This window comes from Schistocerca piceifrons, chromosome 10, assembly GCF_021461385.2.
Source record: "Schistocerca piceifrons isolate TAMUIC-IGC-003096 chromosome 10, iqSchPice1.1, whole genome shotgun sequence".
Classification (NCBI taxonomy): Eukaryota; Metazoa; Arthropoda; class Insecta; order Orthoptera; family Acrididae; genus Schistocerca; species Schistocerca piceifrons.
In genome coordinates this window covers 115248061-115273925 of record NC_060147.1, presented here as the reverse complement: position 1 = coordinate 115273925, position 25865 = coordinate 115248061, and the positions used below count along the sequence as shown (strand labels likewise).

At 43.8% G+C, this 25865-nt stretch overlaps 1 pseudogene; it reads left to right on the top strand.

The window, feature by feature from the left end:
* The first annotated feature begins 18157 nt into the window (after nt 1-18157).
* LOC124719134 lies at nt 18158-18275 on the top strand (annotated as a pseudogene).
* The last annotated feature ends 7590 nt before the right edge of the window (nt 18276-25865 follow it).

Here is a 25865-nt window from a genome sequence, read left to right as displayed (position 1 = left end):
TTTGACCATCATCTTCTGTGCTGGTACACAAACAGTGCCCGAACTCTTGCGGAAATCGGCAAAAGTCGCGAGTAATGAGTATAACGGGCAGGGTCACTATGAATATAGTGTGGGGCAATAAATTGGGAATGTGGGTCTCACGGGAGGCTGCCAGAGATAAGTCCCTGCGGTCGCACTATCCTCTGTGTCCTCGGTGGCTTGGATGGACAGTTGGTTGTTCTAAAAATGGCTCTGAGCACTATGGGACTTAACTTCTGAGGTCATCAGTCCCCTAGAACTTAGAACTACTTAAATCTAACTAACCTAAGGACATCACACACATCCATGCCCGAGGCAGGATTAAAACCTGTGACCGCTGTGGTCGCGCGGTTTCAGACCGTAGCGCCTAGAACCGCTTGGCCACTCCGACCGGCAGTGCAAGGACCAACAACGAACGTGAACGGATGTCATGTGACGTCCGCAATGACCGAACACAACGATCAACAACGAATGGCTAGAGCGTCTACCACACAAGCAAGAGATCCCGGGTTCGAGTCCCGGTCGCGGCACACATTTTCAATTGTCCCCGTTGACTTATATCAACGCCTATATGCAGCTAGGGGTATTCGTTTCATTGTAATTTCGAAAAATTTTAGCATTGCTACTACCACTAATTAATATTTCGATTATTGTATTCGGTTAGTAGTAAGAAGTAAAACACTTGTTATATCCGAGACCAAACAAATACCGAAAAATACCAGTCATTTAGAAACAAAATACCAATATCGGTTTTAACCATATGGTTTTTCCCATCCCTGCTACGTGGAGATAGCGGACAGCGTAGGCCAAGGCGGTGGTGTCGATGCTCGAGTACTGGCTATTCTCCGTTTTACTGTCCTTTTTAATACATATGCAGCTAAAAACATACTCCGCAAAACCACAGTATGTGCGGTGCATGACGGGGAGTACCTTGCACCACACTGCTAGTCACTTCCTTTCCCGTTGCACTCGCAAATAGAGGGAAGGTGGAACAACTATCTATACGCATTCGTACGAGCCCTAATTTCTCGCATCTTGTCTTCGTAGTCCTGACTCTAAATGTACTATGGCGCCCGTACAATCTTCAAATGCTGACTCTGTAAGTTTCCGCAATACTGTCTCCCGAAAATAATGTCGCCTTCCCTCCAAGGGTTCCCATTTGAGTTCAAGAAGCACGTGTGTGTGATCGAATCTTCCGGCAACACATCTGGCAGCCCGGCTCTGAATTGCTTCGATGTCTTTCTTTAACCCGACCTGTTACGGATCCCAAAAACTCCAGGAGTACTGAAGAGTAGGTCACACTATGTCCTGTACGCCGCCTCCTTTACAGATGAGTTACACTTTCGCAAATTCTCCCAGTAAAACCAAGTAGAGCATTCGCCTTCCCTACTACCAACCGCACGTGCTCATTCCAGTTCAAATCGATTTGCAACGTTATGCCTAGATATTTAATCGATGTCATTGTTACAAGCTCCATCGTACTAATGCTGTATTACGTGATTTTTTTACCTACTCATCCGTTTTAATTTACATTTATCTACGTTCACAGCTACACTATGTGATCAAAATTATCCGGACACCCCCAAACACATACGCTTTTCATATTAGGTGCATTGTGCTGCCATCTACTGCAAGGTACTCCATATCAGCGACCTCAGTAGTCATTAGACATAGTGAGAGAGCAGAATGGGGCGCTCCGCGGAACTCACGGACTTCGAGCGTGGTCAGGTGATTGGGTGTCACTTGTGTCATACGTCTGTACGCGAGATTACCACACTCCTAAACATTCCTATGTCCACTGTTTCCGACGTGATTGTGGTATCACCGCCAGACACCACACTTGCTAGGTGGTAGCCTTTAAATCGTCCGCGGTCCGTTAGTATACGTCGGACCTGCGTGTCGCAACTATCAGTGATTGCAGACCGAGCGCCGCCACAAGGCGAGTCTAGTCGAGAGAGACTCCCTAGCACTCCCCAGTTGTACAGCCGACTTTTCTAGCGATCGTTCACTGGCTACATACGCTCTCATTTGCAGAGACGACAGTTTAGCATAGCCTTCAGCTACGTCATTTGCTACGAACTATTAAGGCGCCATATTCAGTTACTATTGATATTGTGAATCATGTACCTTCAAGAGCGACGTTCATCATTAATGGATTAAAGTTAAATATCAAACTAATTATGTCCGCTTTCTGAATTCTCATTCCTTGTCATGTTCCAGACCTCACGTCAGTATAGTTCTTCCCTCTTCACGCCAGCCTGCGTCAGCTAAAACCCGTGCTTTTGGACCTCCAATCGCAACACGGTGTTGGCTCTTCTGCCAACACAAAACTGATAATGAAGTGGAAACGTGAAGGGACACGTACAGCACAAACACGTACAGGCAGACATCGTCTGCTGACTGACAGAGACCGCCGACAGTTGAAGAGGGTCGTCATGTGTAATAGGCAGACATCTATCGGGACCATAAAAAAGCACTCCGTCTTCAGGCCACAAGTGGCCTACCGGGACCATCCTCGTGGAGGATGCGGATTGGAAGGGCATGGGGTCAGCACACTGCTCTCCCGGTCGTAAGGTGGTATTCTTGACCGAAGCCGCTACTATTCGGTCGAGTAGCTCCACAATTGGCATCACGAGGCTGAGTGCACCCCGAAAAATGGCAACAGCGCATGGCGGCCTGGATGGTGACCCATCCAAGTGCCGACCACGCCCGACAGCCGCTTAACTTCGGTGATCTCACGGGAACCCGTGTATCCACTGCGGCAAGGCCGTTGCCTATCTATCCAGACCATCAAACAGGAATTCCAAACTGCATCTGGATCCACTGGAAGTACTCTGACAGTTAGGCAGAAGGTGAGAAAACTTGCATTTCATGGTCGAGCGGCTGCTCATAAGCCAGACATCACGTCGGTAAATGCCAAATGACGCCTCGCTTTGTGTAAGCAACGCAAACACTGGACGATTGAACAGTGGAAAAACGTTGTGGCGTGGCGAATTAACGGTACATAATGTGGCGATCCGATGGCAGGGTGTGGGTATGGCGAATGCCCGGTGAACGTCATCTGCAAGCATGTGTAGTGCCAACAGTAAAATTCGGTGGCGGACGTGTTATGGTGTGATCGTGTTTGTCATGGAGGATGCTTGCACCCCTTTTTGTTTTGCGTGGCCCTATCACAGCATAGGCCACAGTGATGTTTAAGCATCTTCTTTCTTCCCACTGTTGAAGAGCAATTTGGGGATGGTGACTGCATCTTTCGACACGATCGAGCACCTGTTCATAATGCATGGCCTGTGGCGGAGTCGTTGCACGACAATGACATTCCTGTAATGGACTGGCCTGCACAGAGTCACATGATGTGAAGTCTGCTGTGTATGGACGGGTTACTCCTGTAACCGAAATTGCAGGTCTGAAGATGGTTCTAGAGGAACCGAAACCGGCCGACCAGGGTGGCCGAGTGGTTCTAGGCGCTACAGTCTGGAACCGCACGACCGCTACAGTCGCAGGTTCGAATCCTGCCTCGGGCATGGATGTCTGTGATGTCCTTAGGTTAGTTAGGTTTAAGTAGTTCTAAGTTCTAGGGGACTGATGACTTCAGATGTTAAGTCCCCTAGTGCTCAGAGCCATTTGAACCGAAAACGGTCATGTGAATAAGCATTTTTTTCAATCGAGACGGTTTATAAGTAACCATGGAAAAACCAGTGATTGCGGTTATCCCATCAGACATTACGTCTGTTCCTGCAAAGGTGACTACCACACTGCACCATGGAGTTTTTTTCTTTTGAGCTCAGTGCGGCAGCGAACTGTTTCCGCCTTGCCGCCACAACAACACACACCTGCGGTGTCTCCTCGCACAATGGAGCCGCGCGGCTAGGACAATAGCCACGGACTTCCCGGGCAAAGCACAAAGGGTTTCCGAAGCAGCACTCAGTGCAGCGGCGAACCACAGTCTGCCAGTTCTGTCGCGGTCGGACCGCGCGAACCTGCTGCCCCGCTAGCGAGACTAAATTAATAAACGCCTTTTTAGTCGCTAACGAGACAGCGGCTGCCGCACTCCGGTAATTGGCGGACTCCCACCGCGCCGGCGGACTAATTTGCTTCTGCTACCGCCTCATTCGGCCGCTCTCTCTTCGTTTACAAGGGACATCAAAAATGCACATTGCCGACAGTACAGGATATAAGTGCTGACATTTCTATTAGTTACGGCGGTGCGGGATTCCCGCATCGTCCCCTATGCTTTGTTATGGTGTATGGGACTTCATCGTCATCACTGGGGATGTAACACCAATAATCGATATAGACTTACACTGTGTGATCAATAGTATCCGGACACCCCCAAAAACATACGTTCTTCATATTACGTGGATTGTGCAGTCACGTACTGCACGTACTCCACATCAGCGACCTCAGTAGTCATTGGACATCGTGAGAGAGCAGAATGGGGCGCTACGTGGAAATCACGAACTTTGAACGTGGCCACGTGATTGAGTGTCACTTGTGTTATACGTCTGTACGCGAGATTTCCACACTCCTAAACATCCCTACGTCCACGGTTTCTGATGTGATAGTGAAGTGGAAACGTGAAGGGACACACACAGCACAAAAGCGTACAGGCCGACCTCGTCTGTTGACTGACGGATACCGCCGACAGTTGAAGAGGGTCGTAATGTGTAATAGGCAGACATCTATCCAGACCATCACACAGGAATTCCAAACTGCCTCAGGATCCACTGCAAGTACTATGACAGTTTGGCGGGAGGTGAGAAAACTTCGATTTCATGGTCGAGCGTCTAACAACCCTACCACAACAAAGGTCAAAATTTTAATAATGATTGTGGTGTTGCTCACGCTGCTAAGAACTGCATTTTCGGGCAACAACATAGTTATTATGTGGCAGGTGTTATTAGAGCACAGTTAACAAAGTCATTTCATGTAATAATCTAAAAACTAGGCACTCATCTTTTTGTGTTTCCCACGCTGATCTCGTCGTAAAATCATGGCTCAATCGTTGAAAATCTAGGTGGATATGATTCCAAGCTCGGATGCAAAGAGGCCTAGGTTTTATCCTGCTATATTCAAAAGTTTTGTAGATGCGCTTCACAAACCATTCTTGGAGATTACACTTTTACTGGACAATAGTGATGTAAAAAAATAATCAGCACTCCGAATTTAAGTTACACTTCCTTTTAATTGCTTTTATTGCAATATCACGCAACTCACAAACATCACTTCACAATACAAAACATACTTTAAAACATCTTCCTCACAGTCACTGTTAAAGTTCACATTTTATACGCGGACTACAATACGCGTCTTGCCAACATGACGTCCAAGACTTGACTTTCTAAACGTCAGACTCTCTAACAAGTTAACAACTAACTAACTATCGCTTACGCGCCCAAAAATCAGAGTTACAAGTACGTCAAAGATCATAGTGACAAAAGAAAGAATACACATAAGAATAATATCATTGCAATACAAACATATCGATGTATCACAAATGAAATCAAACCTGAATGTTGTCTCAGAAATATGTCAACTACTTTGCAGAAACTCAGTAGAATAATACTGGTATCGAGAGGTTCAGGTGAGGTGCCGTAATGGTTGCGTAATTCAAGTACCATTACAAGCGGCTGCTCGCAATCCACACATCACGCCAGTAAATGCCGAACGACGCCCTGCTTGGTGTAGGGAGCGTAAACATTGGGCGGTTGAACAGTGGAAAAACGTTGTTTGGAGTGACGAATCACAGTACACAATGTGGCGATCTGATGGAAGGGTGTGGGTATGGAGAATGCAGATGAACGTCATCTCTCGGCGTGTGTGGTGCCAACAGTAAAAATCGGAGGCGGTGATGTTATGGTGTGGTCGTGATTTTCATGGAGGGGGCTTGCACCCCTTGCTGTTTTGCGTGGCACAATTATAGCACAGGCCTACACTGATATTTTCAGCACCTTCGTGCTTCCCACTCTTGAAGAGCAATTCGGGGATGGGGATTGCACCTGTTCATAATACACTGCTTGTGGCGGAGTGGTTACGCGACAATACACCTTTGGGATGTTTTGGAACGCCGACTTCGTGCCAGGCCTCACCGACCGACACCGATACCTCTCCTCAGTGCAGCACTACGTGAAGAATGGGCGGCCATTCGCCAAGAAACCTTCCAGCACCTGACTGAACGTATGCCAGCGAGAGTGGAAGCTGTCATCAAGGCTAAGGGGGGGGGGGGGGGGGGGGGGTCAACGCCATATTGAATTCCAGCATTAGCGATGGAGGGCTCCACGAACTTGTAAGTCATATTCAGCTGGATACTTTTGATAATATAGTGTATGTGTGGCAAAAGCGAGCCATTAATGTTTATTTTTCCTTGGCAGTTGGTCAGCTGTTGAAGTGTGGATGCTTCGACGCAAAATGGTTAATCTATACTGACAGGCGTAGTCCGTTTAATGGTGCAGCTGCGACTGTGCAGACAACATTCGATAGTAAATTATGTGCCGTGTTTGCAGGAAGTCTGTCAGACAAAGAGAATAAAAAAACCAACACACTGTCGCGTGTATATACTGTATTAGGCTACCATATATAAAAGTGTCTGCACATATAGCTGTTACAGCTTGGATATCCTGACGTTATTTGGCAACATTGTAGCCACCCCAAATACAGACTCATGTACTATAACAGTACTGCCAACTGCTACGCGGCAATGTGTGCAGTAGTATATTTTCGGGACAGGTGTTCAAAAATGGCTCTGAGCACTATGGGACTTAACATCTAAGGTCATCAGTCCCCTAGAACTTAGAACTACTTAAACCTAACTAACCTAAGGACATCACACACACCCCCATGCCCGAGGCAGGATTCGAACCTGCGACCGTAGAAGTCGCGCGGTTCCGGACTGAAGCGCCTAGAACCGCTCGGCCACCACGGCCGGCACTGGGACAGGTGTGTTTACATGGAGCTCCAAAACGCACGAACGTGTTGACCCAGCGACACTTTCAATTATGATTGTACTGGGCACAACATCACAGAGTTTTCACCGGAGATTAATAGACATGCGTCGCCTGTCGAATGAATCACACTTCTTGCTACACCAGGTCGATGTTGGGCCCTTACACGCCGTCATCCAGGTGAATGGCCGCAGCAAACATGCAACATGAAAACGTTCTGACGTGATCGTGACCGCACGATGGGAATTAACAGACTTTGAATGCGGAATGGTAGTTGGAGCTAGATGCATGGGACACTCCCTGTCGGAATTCGTTAGGGATTTCAATATTCAAAGGTCAACAGTGTCAAGAGCGCACTGAGAATACCAAATGTCAGGCATTGCCTCTCACCACGGACAACGCAGTGACCGAGGGCTTCGCTTAACTACCGACAGCAGCGGCGTTTGTGCAGAGTTGTCAGTGCTAACAGACAAGCAACACTGCGTTAAACAACCGCAGAAATCAATGTGGGACTTGCGGCGATCGTATCCGCTGAGATATTGCGGCGAAATTTGATATTAATGGGCTACGGCAGCATATGACCGAAGCGAGTGGCTTTGCTAGCAGCACAACATCGCCTGCAGAGCCTGTCGTGACCATATCGGTTGGACCCAAAGCGACTGGAAAACCGTGGGCTGGTCAGATGAGTCAAGATTTCAGTTCGCAGGTTTTGGGTGTGCTGCAGACTCCATAAAGCCATGGGCATAAGTTGTCAACAAGGCAGTGTGGAAACTGGTGGTGGCTCCATAATTACGTGGGCTGTGTTTACGTGGAAAGGGTCCTCTGGTACAAATGAACCGATCATTGAATGGAAATGGTTAGGTTTGACCACAGTGCGCAGTGTCACCGGGTCACAATTGCTCGCGACTGGTTTGAAGAACACTCTGGACAGTTCAAACGAATGATTTGGCCACCTAGATCGCTGGACATGAATCCCATTGAATATTTATGGGACATAATCGAGAGTCCATTCTACGTAAACAAGCCCACACGAATATGAAGCCACCATGAGCTTGCACAGTGCCTTGTTGACAACTTTGATCCACGGCTTCGTGGGATCTGCGCCACATTCGAATCCTACCATCAACTCTGTCTAGGGTCGAACCGATATGGTCACGACCCCAGGAGACACGCTGTAGGCGATGTCCTGCTGTCAGCGAAGGCATTCGCGTCGGTTGTCTGCTGCCATAGCCCATTAACGCCTAATTTCGCCACGCTGTTCCAACAGATACGTTCGTCGTACGCCCCAAATTGACTTCTGGTGCTGTTTGACGCATTGTTCTCTGTTAGCACTGACAACTCTACACACGCCGCTGATCTAGCCGTTAAGCGAAGACCGTCGGTTGGTGCCACGTCCGTGGTGAGAGGTAATGCATAATATTTGGTATTCTCGGCACACTCTTGGCACTTTGAATCTCGGAATCTACATCTACATCCATACTCCGCAAGCCACCTGACGTTGTGTGGCGGAGGGTACCTTGAGTACCTCTATTGGTTCCCTTATTCCGGCCTCGTATTGTTTGTGGAAAGAAAGATTGTCGGTATGCCTCTGTGTGGGCTCTAATCTCTCTGATTTTATCGTCATGGTCTCTTCGCGAGATATAGGTAGGAGGGAGCAATATACTGCTTGACTCCTCGGTGAAGGTATGATTTCGAAACATCAACAAAAGCCCGTACCAAGCTACTGATCGTCTCTTCTGCAGAGTCTTCCACTGCAGTTTATCATCTCCGTAACGCTTTCGCAATTACTAAATGATCCTGTAACGAAGTGCGCTGCTCTGCGTTGGATCTTCTCTATCTCTTCTATTAACCCTATCTGGTACGAAACCAGTGAGCAACATACAAGTAGTGGGCGAACAAATGTACTATAAGCTACTTCCTTTGTTTTCGGACTGCATTTCCTTAGGATTCTTCCAATGAATCTATCTGGCATCTGCTTTTCCGACGATTAATTTTTTTTCGCCATCCCATTTTAAATCGCTCCTCATGCCTACTCCCAGATAATTTATGGAATTGACTGCTTCCAGTTGCTGACGTGCTATATTGTAGCTGAATGATAAACGATCTTTCTATGTATTCGAAGCACATGACACTTGTCTACATTGAGATTCAATTGCCATTCCCCGCATCATGCGTCAATTCGCTGCAGATCCTCCTGCATTCCACTACAATTTTCCATTGTTGCAGCCTCTCGAAATACTACAGCATCATCCGCAAAAAGCCTCAGTGAACTTCCGATGTCATCCACAAGGTCATTTATGTATACTGTGAATAGCAACGGTCCTACGACACTCCCCTGCAGCACACCTGAAATCAGTCTTACTTCGGAAGACTTCTCTCCATCGAGAATGACATGCTGCGTTCTGTTATCTAGGAACTCCTCAATCCTATCACACAATTGGTCTGACAGTCCACATGCTCTTACTTTGTTCATTAAACGAGTGTGGGGAACTGTATCGAGCACCTTGCGGAAGTCAAGAAACACGGCATCTACCTGTGAACCCGTGTCTATGGCCCTCTGAGTCTCGTGGACGAATAGAGCGAGCTGGGTTTCACACGATCGTCTTTTTCGAAACGCATGCTGATTCCTACAGAGTAGATTTCTAGTCTCCAGAAAAGTCATTATACTCGAACATAATACGCGTTCCAAAATTCTACAACTGATCGACATTAGACATATAGTTCTGCACACCTGTTCGACGTCCCTTCTTGAAAACGGGGATCTGTGTAAAATCGAACTGGTATCCCATCAGGTCCAGCGGTCTTTCCTCTTTTGAGCGATTTTAATTGTTTCTCTATACCTCTGTCGTCTATTTCGATATCTACCAATTTGTCATCTGTGCGACAATCTGGAGGAGAAACTACAGTGCAGTCTTTCTATGTGAAACAGCTTTGGAAAATTCAGTTCCCTAATGATTATGCCATGCATCTGCTTTACCGACGATTAGTTTTATATGGTCATTCCATTCTAAATCACTCCTAATGCCTACCCACAGATAATTTATGGAATTAACTGCTTCCAGTTGCTGACCTGCTATATTGTAGCTAAATGATAAGGGATCTTTCTTTCTATGTATTCGCAGCACATTACACTTGTCTACATTGAGGTTCAATTGCCATTCCCCGCATCATGCGTCAATTCGCTGAAGATCCTCCTGCATTTCAGTACAATTTTCCATTGTTACAACCTCTCGATACACCACAGCATCATCTGCAAAAAGCCCTAGTGAACTTCTGATGTCTTCCACCAAGTCATTTACGCATATTGTGAATAGCAACGGTCCTATGACACTCCCCCTGCGGCACACCTGAAATCACTCTTACTTCCGAAGACTTCTCTCCATTGAGAATGACATGCTGCGTTCTGTTATCTAGGAACTCTTCAATCCAATCACACAATTGGTCTGATAGCCAATATGCTCTTACTTTGTTCATTAAACGGCTGTGGGGGAACTGTATCGACCGCAATGCGGAAATCAAGAAACACGGCATCTACCTGTGAACCCGTGTCTATGGCCCTCTGAGTCTCGTGGACGAATAGCGCGAGCTGGGTTTCACACGACCGTCTTTTTCGAAACCCATGCTGATTCCTACAGAGTACATTTCTAGTCTCCATAACAGTCATTATACTCTAACACAATACGTGTTCCAAAATTCTACAACTGATAGACGTTAGAGATATAGGTCTATAGTTCTGCACATCTGTTCGACGTCCCTTCTTGAAAACGGGGATGACCTGTGCCCTTTTCCAATCTTTTGGAACGCTGTGCTCTTCTAGAGACCTACGGTACACCGCTGCAAGAAGGAGGCCAAGTTCCTTCGCGTACTCTGTGTAAAATCGAACTGGTATCCCCTCAGGTCCAGCGGCCTTTCCTCTTTTGAACGATTTTAATTGTTTCTCTATCCCTCTGTCGTCTATTTCGATATCTGTGCGACAATCTAGAGAAGAAACTACAGTGCAGTCTTCTTATGTGAAACAGCTTTGGAAAATTCAGTTCCCTAATGATTATGCCATGCCTAATGAGTATGCCACGCGTCTAGTTTCAACTACCATTCCGCGCAAAGTCTCTTAACTCCCGTCGTGCGGCTGTAATCACGTCGGAAACCTTTTCACATGAATCACCTAACTGCCAGCTTCGTCAGTGCATCGCCCTTTTATAACTCGCGTACGCGATACTACAGCCATCTGTATACGCGCGTATCACTACCCTTCGACGTTTCTCAACGCAGTGTATAGTCCTGGACCTCTAATGTAAGACTTTTCTTGATGAGCATGCTACACGGCTGTCTAAATTCATAAATTCGGTCACTAATTATGTGAAATATTCAATATCAAATTTTTGCTTCGTCTGGAAACCGTTAGGTAGGGAACCTGAAAATGGGACAGAGGTTATTGTACTTCTGGTTTGTCGATTAGTAAAACAGATACTGAGAATGAATAGATTTCCTGAAGGCTTTTTGATACCTTTCATCACAAGCGACCATTAATCAAATTGCGCGCATATGGAGTATCGTCGCTGTTGTGTGACTGGATTCGTGATTTCCCCTCAGAGAGGTCACAGTTCGTAGTAATAGACGGTAAATCATCTGATTTACATAAATGATCCAGGTGATAATCTGAGCAGCCCCCTCACATTGTTTGCAGAAGACGCCGTAATTTACCGTCTAGTAAAATCATCAGACGATCAATTCTAATTACAAAATGATCTAGAAAGAATTTCTGTATGGTGCGAAAAGTGGCAATTGGCACTAAACAAAGAAAAGTGCGAGGTCATCCACATGGGTACTAAAAGAAATCCGATAAATTTTGGGTATACGATAAATCGCACAAATCTAAGGGCTGTCAATTCGACTAAATACCTAGGAATTACAATTACGAGCAACTTAAATTGGAAAGACCACAGAGATAATATTGTGGAGAAGGCGAAACAAAGACAGCGTTTTGTTGGCAGAACACTTAGAAGATGCGACAAACACACAAAAGAGACAGCCTACATTACACTTGTCCGTGCTCTGCTGGAATATTGCTACCCGGTATGGGATCCTTACCAGGTAGGATTGAGGGAGGACATCGAAAAAGTGCAAAGAAGGGCAGCTCGTTTTGTGTTATCGCGTAGTAGGGGAGAGAGTGTGGCAGATATGATCCGTGAGTTGGGGTGTCTGTCTGTTTAGGAAATTTCAATCACCAACTTTCTCTTCCGAATGCGAAAATATTTTGTTCACACCCACCTACGTAGGGAGAAATCATCATAATAAAATAAGAGAAATCAGAGCTCGAATGGAAAGATTTAGGTGTTTTTTTCCCACGCGCCATTCGGGAGTGGAATGGCAGGGAAGTAGTACGAAAATGGTTCGATGAATCCTCTGCCAGGCACTTAAGTGTTAATTGCAGAGTAACCATGTAGATGTAGATGTACATGAATGTGGGAGGAGGCGGAAACAATAATGTCGCCAGTGTCATAAACGGAATCCCCGACTACGGAATTCTTTGGTCACTGGAGGAAGTATTGGTTCAAATGGTTCAAATGGCTCTGAGCACTATGGGACTTAACATCTGAAGTCATCAGTCCCCTAGAACTTAGAACTACTTAAACCTAACTAACCTAAGGATATCACACACATCCATGCCCGAGGCAGGATTCGAACCTGCGACCGTAGCGGTCACGCGGTCCCAGACTGAAGCGCCTAGAACCGCACGGCCACAACGGCCGGCTAGGAAGTACTGGTTACTGTCTAAGGTCGTAGCGTTTTTCCATGAAGTTAATAAACACAACACGCACACATATATTAGAGACTCTGGTCGTTAATAATGTACTCTCCTTTACCATTTACAACAGTCTGCCAACGCTGGGTAACTTCTCGATTCCGCGACAGTCAAAATCTCGTGGTTTTAAGGCGGAGAACTCATGTTCGGGGCGCATTTTCTTCCGGAAATGAAGTTCCTCGACGGTTTTTCGCTAGAGAGCGGAAAAGGTGACAATCGGAGGGCGGAAGATCAGGTGAATAAGGTGGGTGCGAAATGACTTCCCAACCCAAATCCTGTACAGTGTTTTTGGTCAGTTCAGCAGAATGCGGGCGGGCGACGCCACTTCACGCAGTCGTCCTGGTCGTTGTTCTTGAGCTGTGTGTGCAAGACGGGAAAGCAGTCCGTATTACACTACACCCAAGTTGTTCGATCAGACGCATAACATACTGTATTTTGTGGATGCGCGCATATCTTTGTACACGGAGCTGCTTCTTTATTTGGCCTCATCCATTGCTTTCTTTTCTTTATGTTAGCATAAAGACACCATTTCTCGTCACAAGTAACAATATGCAACAGGAATGGTCGGTTTTTTCCATGAGCCAATTGATGACGATCAAGCTGAGATGCACATATGGCTACATTTTTGTGATTCAGGCTTAGAACATGTGGTACCAGTACACCAGACTTCTGAAGCTTCCCCAATGCACGCCAATGATGTACGGTGGTGGAACGATAACAGTTCATCACTTTTGCCAGTCCTCGTACACTGACGTGGATCACTGCGGATTAATCCGTCTGGACGACGTACATCGGACACCGGCGCTCGTCTTACAACGGGAAAACGATTTTGTTGCCGTGCTCTGTGCAATGGCATTATCCACATACACGGCGCAAATGTTTCTGGCTGCCTCTGCTGCTGTCAGCCTTCTACTGAACTCAAACAAGAATATTTTGGAAATGTTCCGATTTCTCCACTTGTTACTCCATTTTCTAGAGTCCACAGTTGCATTCACTATCATCAAATAACAATATGTAAACTCAAGCCGGCCTGTGCGGTCGAGCGGTTCTAGGTGCTACAGTCTGGAACTGCGCGACCGCTACGGTCGCAGGTTCGAATCCTGCCTCGGGCATAGATGTGTGTGATGTCCTTAGGATAGTTAGGTTTAAGTAGTTCTAAGTTCTAGGGGACTGATGACCCCAGAAGTTAAGTCCCATAGTGCTCAGAGTCATTTGAACCATTTTTTGTAAACTCAAATAGCAGCAGCGAACTACAAATAAAAAATGGGAATCGATTTAATAAACCCATAGCAACCGGAATACCAATATGTAAAACAAAAACGCTGCGATCATATGCACCACCCAATATTTTGTGGGAAATGCATGAATGCAGAACTTGATCAGACACCGTCACAAATATGTTCGCTCAAATTGGCGCCTATCCACTTGCGATACAGTGAGGTCATTTTTCTGCCTGCAGAAATATTTTGACTGATAAGCGCTGGAACCTCACAGTAAAAGAGCAATATTTGTAATGTTAATTGTGCAAAAAGGGAAGTGAATTAATCAATTGGGAACAAAAATGATACCGTAAATTTTAATGTATTTTTCACTGACCGTTCATATATTGTAGTTTGATAGTGCATGAGTGCATGCACATTCAGGGATTTCATAGTGCATGGAATTCCCGTCTTTATTCATTAGTATTACTATACAACATGACCATCAATTGTCGCAACACACTTGATCTATAGGGATCAACATGGAGTACGCGAAGAGGTCGGTTGGTTGATTGGAGTGGGCGGATCAAATAGCGAGGTCATCGGTCCCGTTCGGTTAAGGAAGGATGGTGTAGTCGGCCGTGTCCTTTCGAAGAAACCATCCCAGCATTTGCCTGAATCGATTTAGGGAAATCACGGAAAACCTAAATCAGGATGGCCCGACGCGGATTTTGAACCGTCGTCCTCCCAAATGCGAGTCTAGTGTGCTAACCACTGCACCACCTCGCTCAGTCTACGCGAAGACCTTGTGGAACTTGGTTGTCTTCTTTCATCCGTGAGAGCGAGAAGTTAGTATACAGCACATATCACAACTAATAGCTAAAACTGACACTCGTGTTTGTGTAGGATACACAGGTAGGCGCTAAAACCTTCCAGCAAACATACGGACCACGAACACGCCTTAGCGAGATAATTGCTTGTGTGTCTGTAATCTAAACTTTTCAATTAAATCATCATGCAATGGGGCTTAAATTTCACCCAAGACCTTCCTTATCTTGTACAACGTTGTGGGATGTGGTACATAAATAATCCCACATTTTGGTGCTGATGTTAAAACATTAGACACATCAATATGGACCAACACAGGTGCATCAGTATGAAAGCTGCCAGCTTTTCCAATGGAAAGCAAATATTTGTTAATTATGGAATTAAAAAGTTCCTTTATTAAACGAAAAAATAACAGAATTTTTATATTTTTATTATTTCCGCTCAGTTTAATGTTTTCATTGAAGCTAGAAAATACAACAGGTATAGTTTCTTTTGCTTTCGCTTAAAGCTTTTGAAGCTCTCAAGAATTATCTCAAATGGAAAAGAATTGTTTCTCCTATTTGTATTTAGCACATTTCAAAAATGCACTTGTGTTAGAGAAAAATGTTTACCCATACTCCGTCATAAGAATAAACCTGATGTAAAAAAAAATAATAAAAAAACACACAAACGCTATGACTGGCCAGCAGCCATAGCACACGTAAACTGGTGGTGTTACGCTCTTGGAAGTGGAGCCTACTTAACGTATTACATATCTTATTGCTATGACACTGTAAATGAGACTTTAAGATGTATGTATTAGCAACCATTAACGTTTGTTGTGCTCTGATTGTCACGCTGTTAATACGCAGTTAAAGTAGCTGACGCTGTTTCGTGCTCCGTAGTGAAGCACGGGCGTCGAACATCGTTAAAAGTGCCAAGAAACAGCTCGTACTTAATGTTTTTCACAGAGGAAATTGAATTTTACCGAGGGACTTCGGTGAAATAAAGTTAACGCATTTTTGCAGACCTCGTGCGCGGTTTAATCGATAGTGTTTGAGACGTATTCTGTGAGTCGCTTGTTCGAATCTGACTGGGGTTGAATTTTTGGATTTTTTTTTAGTTCAGCTCGCATTCCTGCATCATTTCAATGTAAAACTGATAAAATACATGCTGATTAACACAAATCTAATTACCATTATTTTATGAAAAATGCACATCGCACACAAAATTCCAGTTTCCATTGCAAATATAAATTCTTATTAACGATATTTTATCAAAGATTGTTTAAATTAAGGAAATATTACAAATTAAATTTGTGGGACAGAAATGAGAAATTAAATACTGATTATCTGGAGTATGTCCGTTTTTAATACCATAGATGTAGTCTCGTACGAGCCAGAGTAATAAGCATCGTAGAAACATAAAAACAAGAATTTTCACCGCATCGGACAGAGCGTAGTAATGCTCCAGTTATACAGTCGCTACCGTACCACTGCAGTATGAACAGAGTACAATTAATGTGGAGCCAAGTTAACAGATTTGTCGCTTGAGACAACAAGGCATTTAAGCTGCCAGACGCAGTGGAACTAAAGCACGAAGCTTTCTCACACGCCACAGCCGAGCGCTGGCATGTACAGTCAGCACGTTATACAGGCTGTCACTAACTATTGCCACCAAAAATAATTCCGAAAGTGTGATAGGAGCTGAAACGTTTGTGGAACAAAAGTTGCATGGGACGATGGGGACCATAATATGACGTTGGTTTTTTGTTGTTAGGTGGGGTCGCTTCAGAGATATAAAGGTCAACTTTGTATTTTTAAATGGGATGCTATAGTTTGGTACCCATTTTCTGATAGCGGCTACCGAGACGAATCCAACTATGAGTAACAGTAACGTCTTTGAAGGTCAACGCCGGTCAAAACGGTGGCATAACCGTCATTTACAGAAGGTGTTTGAAGTGAATACCATTGGTATCAGTGCAGTGCTGCAATTTTGTTATTATGGATTTAGTGGTATTCCTTATCACATCGGCACTTATGGAAGCACATACTCTGACAATTCTCTCTCGCATATCTTCAGGTGTAGTTGGAACGTCTTTATAAACAATGTCTTTTACGAATCCCCACAAGAAAAAATCCGGAGGCGTCTAGCCTAGCGAACTAGCCGGCCACGACACATATCCTCCACGTCCAATCCAACGATTTGGGAATTGTCTCTGCAACTCATTTAGAGCCATCAGCAAAAAATGTGCAGGGTACCCATCGTGTTGATACCACATACTGTTCTTTGATCCTAAAGGTATTTCTTCAAATAACAGACCCTAATGTTTAATGCAGGAATGTGGTGTACTTCCTGATCAAATAGGGGCCTATAATTCTGTCTTCCAGAATCCCACACTATACTTTCACCGATCACGGTTTTTGGTGTGCAACTCTTCACAGCCAGCATGGATTTTCAGTTGCCCAATAATGCAGTAAATAAAAATCAAATTAATAAATGTGTCATCCCTCTGTATCTGAAGTTCAGCCCATCGGCAGAATTCAATGCGATGCATACAATCCGTACCAGTTAATTCTTGGTGGAGACTGATATGGTAAGGATGATATTTTTGGCGATACAGAACACGAAAAACACTACTCTGGCCCATTCCAGATTCCCTTGCAATCTGACGCGAACTACCACAAGGATCTCGAACCACAGTGGTAAGAGTACCAATTTCCGTTTCCTCGTTAGTATGTTTCCTTCGCCGGATGTGTTTCCGATGCGTTAAAGATGCAGTTGTTCTCAATTTATCATACACATATTTAAATGTAAAACGTGTAGGGTGAGTACTTTGGGGATATGAAGTCTCTAGCTCTCATTGAATTTCGTTGGCATTTTCCGTGAATGAGAAGCATATCGACTTGTTCAAAATGGTTCAAATGGCTCTGAGCACTATGGGACTTAACATCTATGGTCATCAGTCCCCTAGAACTTACAACTACTTAAACCTAACTAACCTAAGGACATCACACACACCCATGCCCGCGGCAGGATTCGAACCTGCGACCGTAGCGGTCGCGCGGTTCCAGACTGAAGCGCCTAGAGCCGCTCGGCCACGCCGACCGGCTGAGGAGGTATGAAGGAGAGAAATTTGGGAAGGAAAGGGTTTATCCACACTCTTTCAATTTGCCGCAAGTTTGCTTAAGTGTACTTCTCAAATTCATATATGGCAAGATTTCACAGTAATACCTACAGTTGGTTCATGTTTAACTATACGCTGAAATTCTAGCTATGCACTTTTATTTCACACATAACTCGCGCAGAAAATTTACTTCGTGTTGAGGTTTGGAATTTGACCACTCTTCTTTTCAATTACAATACTATGTTAGCTAAGAACGAGACGAGGCAACGGTCTTGCCGCAGTGGATACACTGATTTCCGTCAGATCACCGAAGTTAAGCGCTGTCGGGCGTGGGCGGCACTTTGATGGGTGACCGTCCGGGACGCCATGCGCTGTTGCCATTTTTCGAGGTGCACTCAGCCTCGTGATGCCAATTGAGGAGCTACTCGACCGAATAGTAGCGGCTCCGGGAGAGCAGTGTGCTAACCACACGCCCCTCCAAAAAAAATGGTTCAAATGGCTCTGAGCACTATGGGACTCAACTGCTGAGGTCATTAGTCCCCTAGAACTTAGAACTAGTTAAACCTAACTAATCTAAGGACATCACAAACATCCATGCCCGAGGCAGGATTCGAACCTGCGACCGTAGCGGTCTTGCGGTTCCAGACTGCAGCGCCTTTAACCGCACGGCCACTTCGGCCGGCACGCCCCTCCTATCCGCATCCTCAGTGAGGATGACACGGCGGTCGGATGATCCCGATGGGCCACTGGTGGACTGAAGACGGAGTGCTTAAGAACGAGACAATGTTAAATTTTTGCGTCTGGTCCGCTAAGAAGCGTAACGCCCGAGTTTTGTAATGTATTATCTCATTCTGTTCAAAAAATCAAATGACGTTCGGAGCTACAGTATATTGCTTCCCCGATCGCCTCTATATATTAACTGCAACCGCTCACGTCACTGCAGGTTAATTGGACCAGCTGGCTGGCCAGTGCTGTCCAAGTCCAATGCGCCGGTAAAGCTGTTGACCCTTATTATCGGTCAGTATGTGCGTGTAACGCACAACATAAAACGCAGCCTTATAATCGTACTGTCCGCCTCGATAGCTGAGTAGTCAGCGCGACGGAATGTTATGCTGAGGGGACCGGGTTCGATTCTCGGCTGCTTCGGAGATTTTCTGTATTCAGGGTCTGGGTGTTGTGCTATCACCACCACCACCACCATCATCCCCATCGACGCACAAGTCGCCGAAGTGGCGTCAACTCAAAAGACTTGCACCAGGCGACCAGTCCTAGCCACACGATATTTCATAAGCGTACTTGATTGTACTCTAGACAGCTTGACTTCGGCTCCACTTGAAACAGAATACGATAAGATTCTAGAAAAAAACGCGTAAGAATACGTAGTGTAAAGCTTAGACCAGGTTTATTGGTATAACGAATGCAGTATAGTATTTATATTAAAAAAATAAAATTCGCCAGGTGTAAGTAAGACTCGCGCAATGAACTTTCTGTAGAAACTTAATTAAGCATACAGACAGTTGATCCGCAAACCGAGAATGGCGACAATTTTTGCTTGTTATCGACATTGATACTGGCAAGTTATCGCCCTTCCAAGATTATCGAAAATGTTTCAATTTCAGTAATGAAAACATATTGTCATGCAGGACGCAGGCGATCATTGTTATAATAATCAGTAGATCTGCATTCAGGCTGACTGGGTCGCAATGGTAAAAGTCAAACATCAGGAGAGAAATGACTTTATTTGATCATTTGACGCGTTTCCGGAATGAACCCATCGTCATGGCGTTTCAAGTTGTGAGTGAAACAAACTTTCGCAGACTAGTGCAGCAATCGCTCTTGTGTATCTGATGATGGATAAATTCCGATACGCGTCATATGAGCAATAAAGCCATTCCTTTCCTGATGTACGATTTTTACCACTGTGATACAGTTAGCCCGATACGGACTTACTGTTTTAACTTCAAGTATGACGTCGAATAAAAAATGTCAAAAGAAATATTTTTTGTGTGATATATTACAAATTTACAGATTTCGCATTTTTTTTTCCTTTTGTTGTGCTGTGACACCTTCCTTTTATCAAGTTTAATGATTCTACGTCAATCCAGAAGTACTCTATATGTTTTGATGAGTGAGTCTGGGACCATTAAAATATGTTACATAAATGGCCGTAACTTTTGGTAACCTTGACTTCGAAGCTTCAATCGTTTTTACACCGCCAAGGGACCGTGGGCCTTAGTATGGGACACAAATTTCAACTTCATGCTGCTACCCGTCCCTGAGAAAAAAGTTTTTAACGGTCGGAGAAACAGACAGACGGACAATAGAGGAAGGATCCTACAATGGTCCGTTTTTACCGACTAAGACACGGGACACCAAAAACCGCCCATTGCTATGATAAATACATTTATATTTATATTTCTAAGCTCTTTCCAAGAGCCCAGGCAGAGATAATGTATAACGGTGGAGATGGGCGGGCGGCAAGTGGTAACGTCGCTTGCGTGGATGAAAGTTTCTCGAACCGGCCCTGGTTGTTACGCCCTATACGTGCCGTTCTCGCCGACTTCGTGGAATCGTTCGATACGCTTCTACACTGTCCCTTAGTGAGCAAAACACAGTTTTCGCTTTTCCCGGAGTTACGGCTCAATACTCCTGCTGCAATAATAAGGCGACAACAAACCGAGGCGCGGCTACCGTTCGGATTAGCGCTGTTGACCGTTGGGCCACGCTTCTGCTGACGGCGAGCCAGAGAGTGCAAGCGCAGCAGATGCTCCAACCCGTATCGAAACACGCCGGCCGCCGAGTCAGCGCGCCGCATGCTGTTTACACAAACAACAGCCGGGCCATCTGCTACCTGAATATGTGCTCCCCTCGTATGCCGGAACCATTCAGATAGTTGCCGTGTATGGGGCGAACATGGCAACGGGGCTGTCATCTGTCGTCTTTGTCCTGGTTGCAGGTAAGCCTTCACTGTACTGTGTTATAATCTTTATTGGTCCTTTTAAACATTTTTGTGCGTCAGGTGCATTACGATACTGGACAGGTCAAGTTTTCATGACCAGTACACGTACTAAACATTCAGAATAAATCATATGCCGTACACTTGTTGTTGTTGTCGTGGTCTGAAGATTGGTTTGATACAGCTCTCCATTCTACACTACCCCATCTCCGAATAACTACTGCAACCTACATTCTTCTGAATCTGCTTACTGGATTCATCTCTTTATCTCCTCTACGGTAACTCACTCCCCCCCCCCCCCCCCACACACACACACACACCCATCCCATTTTTCTGCAGTACTAAATTTGCTATCCTTTGATGTCTCAGAATGTGTCCTATCAACCAATTCCTTCTTTCGGTCAAACTGTGCACAGATTTCTTTTCTTCCTAATTCTATTCAGTACCTCCTCAGTTACATGATCTACCCATTTAGTCTTCAGCATTCTTCTGTAGCACCACATTTCAAAAGCTTCTATTCCCTTCTTGTCCAAACTGTTCATCGTCCATGTTTCACTTTTGTACATGGCTACACTCCATACAGATATCTTCAGAAAATACATCGTAACACGTAAGTCTATATTCAACATTAACGAAGTTCTCTTCCTCAGAAACGCTTTTCTTGGTATTGCCAGTCTACATTTTATATCTTCTCTATTTCAACCATCATTACTTATTTTACTGCCCAAACAGCAAAACTCATCTACTACTTTAAGTGTCTCGTTTCCTAGTCTAATTCCTCACTATCACCTGATGTAATTCGAGTACACTCCATTGTCCTTGTTTTGCTTTTGTTGATGTTCATCTTATACCCTTCTTTCAAGACACTGTCCATTCCGTTCGACCACCCTTCCAAGAACTTTGCTGTCTCTGACGGAACTAAAATGTCCTCGGCAAAACTTAAAGTTTTTATTTCTTCTCCTTGGACTTTAATTCCTATTCCAAATTTTTCGTTGGTTTCCTTTGCTGTTTGCTCTTTGTACAGACTGAATAACATTGGGGTCAGCTCACTTCCTGTCTCACTCTCTTCTCAACCACTGCTTCACTTTCATGCCCCTCATCTGTTATGACTGCTGTCTGGTCGCTGTACAACTTGTAAACAGCCCTTTGTTCCCTGTATTTTACCCCTGCTACCTTCAGAATTTCAACTTAAACTTGTCGATAATTTCAGAAATCAGTAAACACGCACAGTTTTCCCTCAAACACATCACAAACATCACTACCTTATGTTTTTGCGTAATTGTAAATGCACCACGAAGCTAGGTATGCCTGTCAGTATGGACTATTTATAATAGCTATAATTATTAAGCTGCAAATGACGTAAATACTGATGTAATGTTCAGTATACCGTTCTCAGCCACAAATTTAATACCTGCAATTACACCCATGGGGCTCAAATTTTGTCGTCTTTGTAGGTTAGGGCCTGTATCAATCCTGAACTGTTATGGAAAAGGCCACAGATTGTTTTATATAGATCTCAGTTTATTCTCGACTTCTGGGCAAGGGACAATTAAATTGGTATAACACACTAAAGCCATTATTTGCCACTAACGATCACATTTCAGAAACAGAAATACAAAATTCTCAACAGTACAATTACTTTAAATGTATTTTTCCATTCCACAATAACCAAACACTGTCGCTATTATAAATCACATGAAGGCCATGAATGAACAATGTTTTCAAGTTGTTTTCAGCACTCTAAACACGTTTCACATTTCAGTTTGTATATAAGTGTAGATGAAGAGCTTGTTTCGTGATAACAATACAAGCATTTCGTGCAACGAATCAGTTTCTCTCCGGTTACGTTTTCCCATATGACAAAAGCAAAGTAATCTTTATAAATAGCGAATAAAATTAAATTTTAACAACAGTTCCCAATTGCGTGCCCGGGACGAAAATAGGAACTGCAAAGGAGACGAAATTACGAATAATCTCCAGATTTATTTTAACACCCAGTACAGCAACATAGGCCAAACGCTTGACTATGGCGAACGCACGCCATAAACTACAGTACACGAATGAAATACGGCTCAATATTCGAAAACACATCAGAGCTCATGCTAGAAATAGCAAACTGTTAATTTGATTGCGGCACTAACTCTTGTCGGTGTGAAAAGATAAATCTCCTCATACATGGTAGCTAAAAGTGTTGTGCTCTCAACGAAACAATGAAATGAGGTTACATATGTTTTCGGATGAGGTCCGCCTTCAGCAAAACACAATTTTGTTTTATATCCCAAACATGTTTCACTGCAGTTGCAGCTTCGTCAGTGGGCTTTTGTTTTATGGCTGTTAAACATAAAAAATGTTCCTTACTGTTTGTAGACATGTAAATATTAGTTTTTACAATCGTAATTACAAATTTTTGAGGAACACACAATATGTTCCTTACTGTTTGTACACATGTAAATATTAGTTTTTACAATCGTAATTACAAATTTTTGAAAAACACAAAGTTATGTATTCATACCTTTTTACCTCATGGCGTGGTTTTCTGAGTCATTATGTTTTTAAGTGCCTGTTTTCTTTCACAGTTTGTCGTCTGCAACCATATACCTGTACTACTTAATGGAGACGAATTATTTAAGCAAAAAATTATGATTTGGAAACTTTTATGACTATGCCTGAAATTAATTAATTCGTTGTGGCAGGTTGTGTAGAATTAATTAATTTCAGGCATAGCCATAACAGTTTCCCAATCGTAATTTTTTGCTTAAGTAATTTGTCTACATTAAGCTGTATATGGTTGCAGCGACAAGCTGTGAATGAAAACAGGCACTATAAAAACATAATACCCCAGGAAAACCATACCACGTGGTATAAAGGTATGAATAGGTAACTGTGTGTTCCTCAAAAATTTGTAATAACGATTTTAAAAAGTAATATTTACATGTGTACAAACAGTAAACAACATTCTTTATGTTTAACAGACATAAAATAAAAGCCCACTGACGATGCTGCAACTGCAGTGAAACATTTGTGGGATATAAAACAAAACTGTGTTCTGCTAAAGGCAGATCCCATACAAAAACATACGTATTATTACAGCGAATACGGACAATAGAGCATCAACCTAAAGATGAACTGAGGTTTCGTATGATCACGCAGCTAAACATTTGTTACAAACTCTGGATACTGTAAGTTCATATGGGGACGACATACGGAGCAGGGACTATATTAGAGTCCAGGAGGAATGGTCAGTATTCAAGGATATGACAGGAGCGAACATTCGAAGCAAAAAAGTCTAGTGAACATGGGCCGCATACCTTAGGAGCTATGGTCACTATTTAATCTTCGATATTGTGGAACAAATCTGTTCTGCTGCAAGATCTTCGCTTTCCATGATTTCGGCTGAGATAGTACGGACCAAAAGAAGACAAATTGTGTAGTAAGCATGGGCTCTAAAATGCATACGTTAAAAGCTATGAGCTCTTGTTCGGCAGAAGAGATCCGTTTCAAAGTGTCAGAAATAAAGAAGTGCTCACAGCTCTTAAGGTATGCATTTTAGAGCCCATGTGTATTAGCAGTTCTTCATCTCATCCAAAGGCATAGACAGCAAAGAGCTTGCAGTACAACAGATCTGTTTCACAGTATCGGGGATGAAGAAGTGCTCAGATATCTTGAAATATGGATTTTAGAGCCCATGTTAAATAGACTATTTTGCTTCGAATGCTCGCTGCTGTCACATCCCTGAATACTGACCATTCTTCTTCGGACACCCTGTACAGAGTAGACATTAGTGGTGATACAACCGTTCAGTAAGCTGTATTTACACAGCGTGCAACAAATTCAATTATTTCACACTTAACTACATCTATACAAATTTTCTCTTATTATATTTTTACAATAATAATGTACACATTTACAATTTTAATCTGCTATATACTCAGCTACACTGTAGTAACAATTCTGAAGTAGATAGGCATGAACACTTGTTTTAAATGCTGAAATGAATTTCGTCATTTTAACGTAACAAGGTAGTTACGTACTGCTTTTTTCCCGTTTGCAGTTATCCCTTTCATTTAGTGTTGTATTTTAATTCTGGTTATGTATATCCTGCTTTCCTCTTTATAAGTGAATACCTCGTTTTTACGGCTCCTTACCTCAACCGATAAAAACAGAACCCTCATACGTTCACTTTGTTGTCCGCCTGTCTAACTGTTGACACTCCTTTTTCTCTGAAACGGGTATAGCTATTGAGTTGAAATTATGTCAAACACTCAGGTCTACGATCCCTTACCGGCGTAAAAATTTTAAGCCTTTAAGTCAGTGCAATCAAAAGATACGGTCAATCGTATCACTAGTTTTTATCCTCTGAATATTACTAAGGACTACTTAGTTTCACGTGAGCTCCCGAGGCCCACAGCACGGCGTCCATGGAGACGAGGCGCACACCAGAGCTTAAGTCAAGTCTTGGTGTTGACTTAGTACTTATGTACCGCGTTTTTAAAATGTGGCTACGCCTATTCAGGCTGTTTTAGTTTTATTTCTAGACCATGCCCTCTTAGACAAATTATAGATTCAGGCATATCTTCTGAAGAAGGCTCAATTATTTGGGCTGAAACCTAGGTAAAGATTGGTTTCATTATCGCAATCTAGGCTGATAGTTTCTTATATATTAGATTATCACGATTGCTGACTGTGCTGCAATGCTGAAAGTATAAAAATTGTGTTTTTCCCACGCGGCACTGTTTGTGAAAACTTGGGGATGTCGTATCGACACTTTTAAACTTGACGGTTTCTGTACGGCGTGCACAGTTGACAGTCCGGCAGCGGCTAAAGCAAATTCAGTTCGGGGATCTACTGCGTATGTACGTCACGATCTAAGAAATGCTGTGACAGAGAGATCATGTAAAAGGTATTGCTTAAACAAAAGGTTGCTGCAAACCGCCATTCTGAGTGTGTATATTTTGAAATGTTCAAGGTCCAGATAATTGCTGTTTAGAGCTCTCCACGTTGTCCAAACCAATGT